We start from the raw sequence: 7,994 nt of genomic DNA, 5'->3' as shown, positions 1-7,994 counted from the left end.
TCCGCTGCGCCTTGGTCCCGTTCTTACGACAACCGTGACAGAATATCCCACCAAAAGAGGACCAAGAAGCGTATCCACAAGGTAAAGGAGTTTTGGACATGGGAAGAAGTGATGGGTGGATGCGAAACCCTTCCTTGGCGGCAGACGGAAGGTAATAATGGAGGACAGCGACGACGCCAGGGTTCGCGGCCACAGAAAGCCCAAGGACAACCCCAATATTTTTTTGGGGGGGGGGGGGGCACAGGGGGTGGCCAGCTGAGGCGCGGGAAGAGCCAGAGCACATGGAGCAGGCGATAGAAAGGTGGTCGGTCGACCCAAGGAGAGAGCCAGAGCCCGCCTGGGAGTCAATGGAGCGGTGTGAAGAGGGATATCGGAGAATGATGTTGGCGAAGAGTAGGCTGCAGCGCAGGCAGGCTGAAGATCGGGTCATCAGTCCGGTGCCATCTGTGCCGGCTCCACGCACCAGATCTCCAGTGCGCCTCCCCAGCCCGGTACGTCATGTGCATGCTCCCTGCATTCGCCCTGAAGAGCCAGAGACCGTCAGGGAGGCAATGGTGAAGTTGGGAGAGAGAGAGATGAGAGAGATGTGCAAGTGCGTTCTGCTCAACATCCGACCAGAGGATCTGGTGCAACCTGGGCCTGCTCCACGGTTCTGGCCTCCAGTGCGCCTCCCCAGTCCGGTACGTCCTGTGTCTCCTCCTCGCACTCGCCCTGAAGTGCGTGTTCCCAGTCCGGTACATCCTGTGCCTCCTCCTCGCACTCGCCCTGAAGAGCGTGTCACCAGTCCGGTGCAACCTGTGCCGGCTCCATGCATCAGGCCTCCAGTGCACCTCTCCAGTACGGTGCAACCTGTGCCGGCTCCACGCATCAGGCCTCCAGTGCGCCTCCCCAATCCGGTATATCCTGTGCCTGCTCCCCGCACTCGCCCTGAATTGCGTGTCACCAGTCCGGTGCTACCTGTACCGGCTCCACGCACTAGGCTTCCAGTGCGCATTCACAGTCCAGAGCTTCCGGCGACGGTTCACAGTCCAGCGCTTCCGGCGACGGTTCACAGTCCAGAGCTTCCGGCGACGGTTCACAGTCCAGAGCTTCCGGCGACGGTTCACAGTCCAGAGCTTCCGGCGACGGTTCACAGTCCAGAGCTTCCGGCGACGGTTCTCAGTCCAGAGCTTCCGGCGACAGTCCACAGTCCAGAGCTTTCGGTGACGGTTCACAGTCCGGAACCCCCTGCGACGGTCCACAGTCCGGAACCTCCTGCGACGGTCCACAGTCCGGAACCTCCTGCGACGGTCCACGATCCGGAACCAGCTGCGACGGTCCACGGTCCGGAACCCCCTGCGACGGTCCACGGTCCGGAACCCCTAGCGACGGTCCACAGTCCGGAACCTCCAGCGACGGTCCACAGTCCGGAACCTCCAGCGACGGTCCACGGTCCGGAACCTACAGCGACGGTCTACGGTCCGGAACCTACAGCGACGGTCCACGGTCCGGAACCTCCAGCGACGGTCCACGGTCCGGAACCTACAGTGACGGTCTACGGTCCGGAACCTACAGCGACGGTCCACGGTCCGGAACCTCCAGCGACGGTCCACGGTCCGGAACCTCCAGCGACGGTCAACGGTCCGGAACCTCCAGCGAGGGTCAACGGTCCGGAACCTCCAGCGAGGGGCAACGGTCCGGAACCTCCAGCGAGGGGCAACGGTCCGGAGCTTCCAGGCACTAGTCCAGGCACGGCGTCCAGGCACAGCGTCCAGTCCAGCTCCAAGGCCGAAGCCTTCCTCTGCGCCGATGTCCAGTCCAGGCACGGTGTCCAGTCCCGCTCCAAGGTCGGAGTCTTCCTCTGCGCCGGTGCCCAGTCCAGGCACGGTGTCCATTCCAGCTCCAAGGCCGGAGCCTTCCTCTGCGCCGATGTCCAGTCCAGGCAAGGCGTTCAGTCCTGCTCCAGGGCAGGAGCTTTCCTCTGTGCCGGTGCCCAGTCCAGGCACGGCGTCCAACCCAGTTCCAGGGCCGGAGCCCTCCTCTGCGCCAGTGCCCAGTCCAGGCATGGCGTTCAGCCCGGTGCGATGGCCGGATCCGGGGTCTGGGCCGGGGATACGACCTACACCGGAGTCGCCACCGACACTAATCACCCCCCCTTCCCTCCCCATTTGGTTTCAGGTTTTGCGGTCGGAGTCCGCACCTTTGGGGGGGGGGGGGGGTACTGTCACGCTCTGACCATAGAGAGCCATTGTTTCTCTATGGTGTAGTAGGTCAGGGCGTGACTAGGGGGTATTCTAGTTTATTATTTCTATGTTGTGTTCTAGTTAAATTTTTCTATGTTGGTGTGTTGTATGATTCCCAATTAGAGGCAGCTGGTAATCGTTGTCTCTAATTGGGGATCATATTTAAGTAGCTATTTTTCCCACCTGTGTTTGTGGGATATTGTTTTGTGTATGTGGATGTGCACCACGTAGTCACGTTTAGTTGTTCGTTTATTGATTTATTGTTTTTTCTTTAAGTTTCACTTTGCAATAAATATGTGGAACTCAACATCCGCTGCGCCTTGGTCCCGTTCTTACGACAACCGTGACAGAATATCCCACCAAAAGAGGACCAAGAAGCGTATCCACAAGGTAAAGGAGTTTTGGACATGGGAAGAAGTGATGGGTGGATGCGAAACCCTTCCTTGGCGGCAGACGGAAGGTAATAATGGAGGACAGCGACGACGCCAGGGTTCGCGGCCACAGAAAGCCCAAGGACAACCCCAATATTTTTTTGGGGGGGGGGGGGGCACAGGGGGTGGCCAGCTGAGGCGCGGGAAGAGCCAGAGCACATGGAGCAGGCGATAGAAAGGTGGTCGGTCGACCCAAGGAGAGAGCCAGAGCCCGCCTGGGAGTCAATGGAGCGGTGTGAAGAGGGATATCGGAGAATGATGTTGGCGAAGAGTAGGCTGCAGCGCAGGCAGGCTGAAGATCGGGTCATCAGTCCGGTGCCATCTGTGCCGGCTCCACGCACCAGATCTCCAGTGCGCCTCCCCAGCCCGGTACGTCATGTGCATGCTCCCTGCATTCGCCCTGAAGAGCCAGAGACCGTCAGGGAGGCAATGGTGAAGTTGGGAGAGAGAGAGATGAGAGAGATGTGCAAGTGCGTTCTGCTCAACATCCGACCAGAGGATCTGGTGCAACCTGGGCCTGCTCCACGGTTCTGGCCTCCAGTGCGCCTCCCCAGTCCGGTACGTCCTGTGTCTCCTCCTCGCACTCGCCCTGAAGTGCGTGTTCCCAGTCCGGTACATCCTGTGCCTCCTCCTCGCACTCGCCCTGAAGAGCGTGTCACCAGTCCGGTGCAACCTGTGCCGGCTCCATGCATCAGGCCTCCAGTGCACCTCTCCAGTACGGTGCAACCTGTGCCGGCTCCACGCATCAGGCCTCCAGTGCGCCTCCCCAATCCGGTATATCCTGTGCCTGCTCCCCGCACTCGCCCTGAATTGCGTGTCACCAGTCCGGTGCTACCTGTACCGGCTCCACGCACTAGGCTTCCAGTGCGCATTCACAGTCCAGAGCTTCCGGCGACGGTTCACAGTCCAGCGCTTCCGGCGACGGTTCACAGTCCAGAGCTTCCGGCGACGGTTCACAGTCCAGAGCTTCCGGCGACGGTTCACAGTCCAGAGCTTCCGGCGACGGTTCACAGTCCAGAGCTTCCGGCGACGGTTCTCAGTCCAGAGCTTCCGGCGACAGTCCACAGTCCAGAGCTTTCGGTGACGGTTCACAGTCCGGAACCCCCTGCGACGGTCCACAGTCCGGAACCTCCTGCGACGGTCCACAGTCCGGAACCTCCTGCGACGGTCCACGATCCGGAACCAGCTGCGACGGTCCACGGTCCGGAACCCCCTGCGACGGTCCACGGTCCGGAACCCCTAGCGACGGTCCACAGTCCGGAACCTCCAGCGACGGTCCACAGTCCGGAACCTCCAGCGACGGTCCACGGTCCGGAACCTACAGCGACGGTCTACGGTCCGGAACCTACAGCGACGGTCCACGGTCCGGAACCTCCAGCGACGGTCCACGGTCCGGAACCTACAGTGACGGTCTACGGTCCGGAACCTACAGCGACGGTCCACGGTCCGGAACCTCCAGCGACGGTCCACGGTCCGGAACCTCCAGCGACGGTCAACGGTCCGGAACCTCCAGCGAGGGTCAACGGTCCGGAACCTCCAGCGAGGGGCAACGGTCCGGAACCTCCAGCGAGGGGCAACGGTCCGGAGCTTCCAGGCACTAGTCCAGGCACGGCGTCCAGGCACAGCGTCCAGTCCAGCTCCAAGGCCGAAGCCTTCCTCTGCGCCGATGTCCAGTCCAGGCACGGTGTCCAGTCCCGCTCCAAGGTCGGAGTCTTCCTCTGCGCCGGTGCCCAGTCCAGGCACGGTGTCCATTCCAGCTCCAAGGCCGGAGCCTTCCTCTGCGCCGATGTCCAGTCCAGGCAAGGCGTTCAGTCCTGCTCCAGGGCAGGAGCTTTCCTCTGTGCCGGTGCCCAGTCCAGGCACGGCGTCCAACCCAGTTCCAGGGCCGGAGCCCTCCTCTGCGCCAGTGCCCAGTCCAGGCATGGCGTTCAGCCCGGTGCGATGGCCGGATCCGGGGTCTGGGCCGGGGATACGACCTACACCGGAGTCGCCACCGACACTAATCACCCCCCCTTCCCTCCCCATTTGGTTTCAGGTTTTGCGGTCGGAGTCCGCACCTTTGGGGGGGGGGGGGGGTACTGTCACGCTCTGACCATAGAGAGCCATTGTTTCTCTATGGTGTAGTAGGTCAGGGCGTGACTAGGGGGTATTCTAGTTTATTATTTCTATGTTGTGTTCTAGTTAAATTTTTCTATGTTGGTGTGTTGTATGATTCCCAATTAGAGGCAGCTGGTAATCGTTGTCTCTAATTGGGGATCATATTTAAGTAGCTATTTTTCCCACCTGTGTTTGTGGGATATTGTTTTGTGTATGTGGATGTGCACCACGTAGTCACGTTTAGTTGTTCGTTTATTGATTTATTGTTTTTTCTTTAAGTTTCACTTTGCAATAAATATGTGGAACTCAACATCCGCTGCGCCTTGGTCCCGTTCTTACGACAACCGTGACACAGATGGACAGAACAACATGAATGTCATGTGTTTTCCAGGGGAAAATACCTCAAAAGAAAAAGATAAAGGAAAAAACAGACTAAATCAGCTGTACAGTATTAACCATCTTCTTCTGAAAGGGGTTTAAACGAGGTCAGAGATCTCGTATTAATCATACTGATTTATCATCAAGTCTCAAAAGCCGATGGCTGGTCTCCTGCCAGAGTCCATCAGAAGACAAACCCACCTGGTTTATATTTCTCTTTTCAGTTCTGGACCCAAGTGAAATTAAAAAGCACTAATGCCTGTCAGTGGTTACATCCAGAAGTAACATCCTTGCCAAAAGAAGCCTGATGACAAACAATATTCCAAAAGGATGTGCATTGAAACAGTATTAGTTGTTATAGTCTTTGGATAAAAGAAGAAACTACAATTTCCTTAGTCAATCTTCATCACTGTCATGGCAGCCAAGACAAATATTGCATCAAAATGTGTCGAGTTGTGTAAGACAGAAAGGTGGAGTAAAATGGATTTGACAGGCTATGGGATGCTAAAAGGAATTCTACCTTCTGTCTGTTGTTCTAGGCACAGGGAATAATACTGTTGCATTGGATACAAAATACATTGTGCATTGGGTTCCTCATCAATCAGGTATTTTTGCTTTGTGTAGTTATGCATTAAAAGTAACCAGAAAGATTAGTTATGCTCTCTCTACTGTCTTTTCATCCTCTCACAACATCTGAGGAAGACACTTTTGTTTTAGAAAAATAGATACAGAGAGGAATACTACAAAGCAGGATCAATGAGCCAGCTAATTTGCCTAAATATTCTGAAATAACTTTTTATTTTTTAAAAAGTTAATCTTGAAATGGGTATGGTCTAATTGACTCAAACACCAAAAACACATAGTTATGTTAAGCTTTCTTACGGAACCAGAATTTTGGGGGGGGTTGTTTTTCAAAGTAAGTTGTCTAGATCATTAATTATTCTATGTAGTATACTTAGAAAGTGAATAGAGATATCAACAGCTGCCATTTAACAAATATTCTCCCGGCTCTTGTAAAAAATTATATTAAATATAACTTCTTCCACAAAAGAGAAGGGAACATTTGAGAGATCATCATTTATAACATGAGTAGACCCTTAGATTGCTCTACTGGGCAATTAACCAATCTGCACAATACATCTGAAGCTGCATTAAAACATCTGCCTAGATACATCAATGTCAAACCTGTAGTTACCTAGTTTTCTATTTAATAGCCTGCTAGCAGTCTTCTCAGGAATCAAATTGACCATGTGGAAATCTTACAGCCAATCCATCATGTTTAGGCAAAAATAAAAACTTAATGTTTAAGCAAAAATTATTCTGATTCCAAGTTTGAATGATTCAACGACGGTAAGCGCTTCTGCGTTCCCACCTGCTGAACAGTACTTTAACAGTCAGCGTGTTGCTGCTGTGGACTTACTGTAGAGCTGTCATAGAGGGCATACCAAGCAGTCAACGGGTCTCAAAGCCAGCTACTGCTTAGTAGCACGAACATCCAAATCTGTTGAGAAATGTCATACATGACCCTGCACTTGATGGTCCTTTGGGGACAGTGATCCCAATGCACAGGTCAGTGACTTTTGTAACCAAAAACCAAAGGGTGCTAGGCAATGTGACTACTGCAAAGTAATCTTTAACACACATGCTGTCTCTGAGGGGTGCTATGGAAAGTTGGCCACAGCCAGTCGACCTTCCTGAAAACTATAAGGTAACCTGCTGTTTTTATAAAGGCTTTTACGTTTGTAAAAAAAATAAAAAGTACTATTTTTCTCTATGTCGTTTACACAGAGTTGAGTTGTGGGGAAAGGTCACAGATCTGTTTCTTTTTATCACATTGTATCTATTCAGCATATCTGACGCCGCCCACATACACATCTCAATACATCCATTCTGACCAGATTTTGCTGACACAGACCTTTGCAACCAGATAATCACTGGTAAGCTAATTTAGTTCTAACTTTCCATGCTTGAAGAGTACATTTATAAAGCTTTCCTGCTGCCCATAAATAACGGACATTGTTAAAACTTATTCTAGCATTCACAGTTAAAGAATGAACGAGGCTCTTCTGTTGCAACCAGTACTTTTAAGCAATTCAATCAAATATATGGTTTAGAATTAAAGACGGGTGGAGGGATGAAAATTGATTTAATCTGGATCCTGTTTTCTGTGTTCCATTTTGTTTTCAGTATCTGAGAGTTTAAAACCCTTTCATGTCATGCGAAAAGCCTGTTCCCTATAAAGTGTGTTATTCACATTTGTTTCTTTCTGAAGATAATAAGATATATTCTCAATTACTTACAAGAAACATTTTCCAGGTTAGATGGGTCTTTAAGAGGGAAACTGTTGGCGTGTAATTTTTATTTTTACATATTTTCATTCATTCGTCTTCTGATTGCTCTCCAAGAGTTTCATGTGTAAAATATATTGTGCATATGAGGTCCAAAAGTATTTGGACAGTGACACATTTTTTGACGTTTTGGCTCTGTACACCATACAAAATATATAAAATTATACAATGACTATGAGTTTAAAGTGCCGACTGTCAGCTTTAATTTGAGGGAATCCATATCAGGTGAACCGCTTAGAAATTACAACACGTTTTATACATAGTCTCCCCATTTTAGAGAACCAAATGTATTTGGATAAATATATGTATACGTGTTTTAAAGTAGTCAAAAGTTTAGCATTTGGTTCCATATTCCTAGCACGCAATGACTACATCAACTTGTGGCTACAAACTTGTTACATGCATTTGCAGTTCTTTTTGGTTGTGTTTCAAATTATTTAGTGCCCAATAGCAATAAATGGTAAATAATGTATTGCCTCATATTGGATTAACTTTTAATCAAATAAGAATATAATATA

Source organism: Salvelinus alpinus, chromosome 7 (assembly GCF_045679555.1).
Source record: "Salvelinus alpinus chromosome 7, SLU_Salpinus.1, whole genome shotgun sequence".
Classification (NCBI taxonomy): domain Eukaryota; kingdom Metazoa; phylum Chordata; class Actinopteri; order Salmoniformes; family Salmonidae; genus Salvelinus; species Salvelinus alpinus.
Note: the sequence above shows the minus strand (reverse complement) of the source record.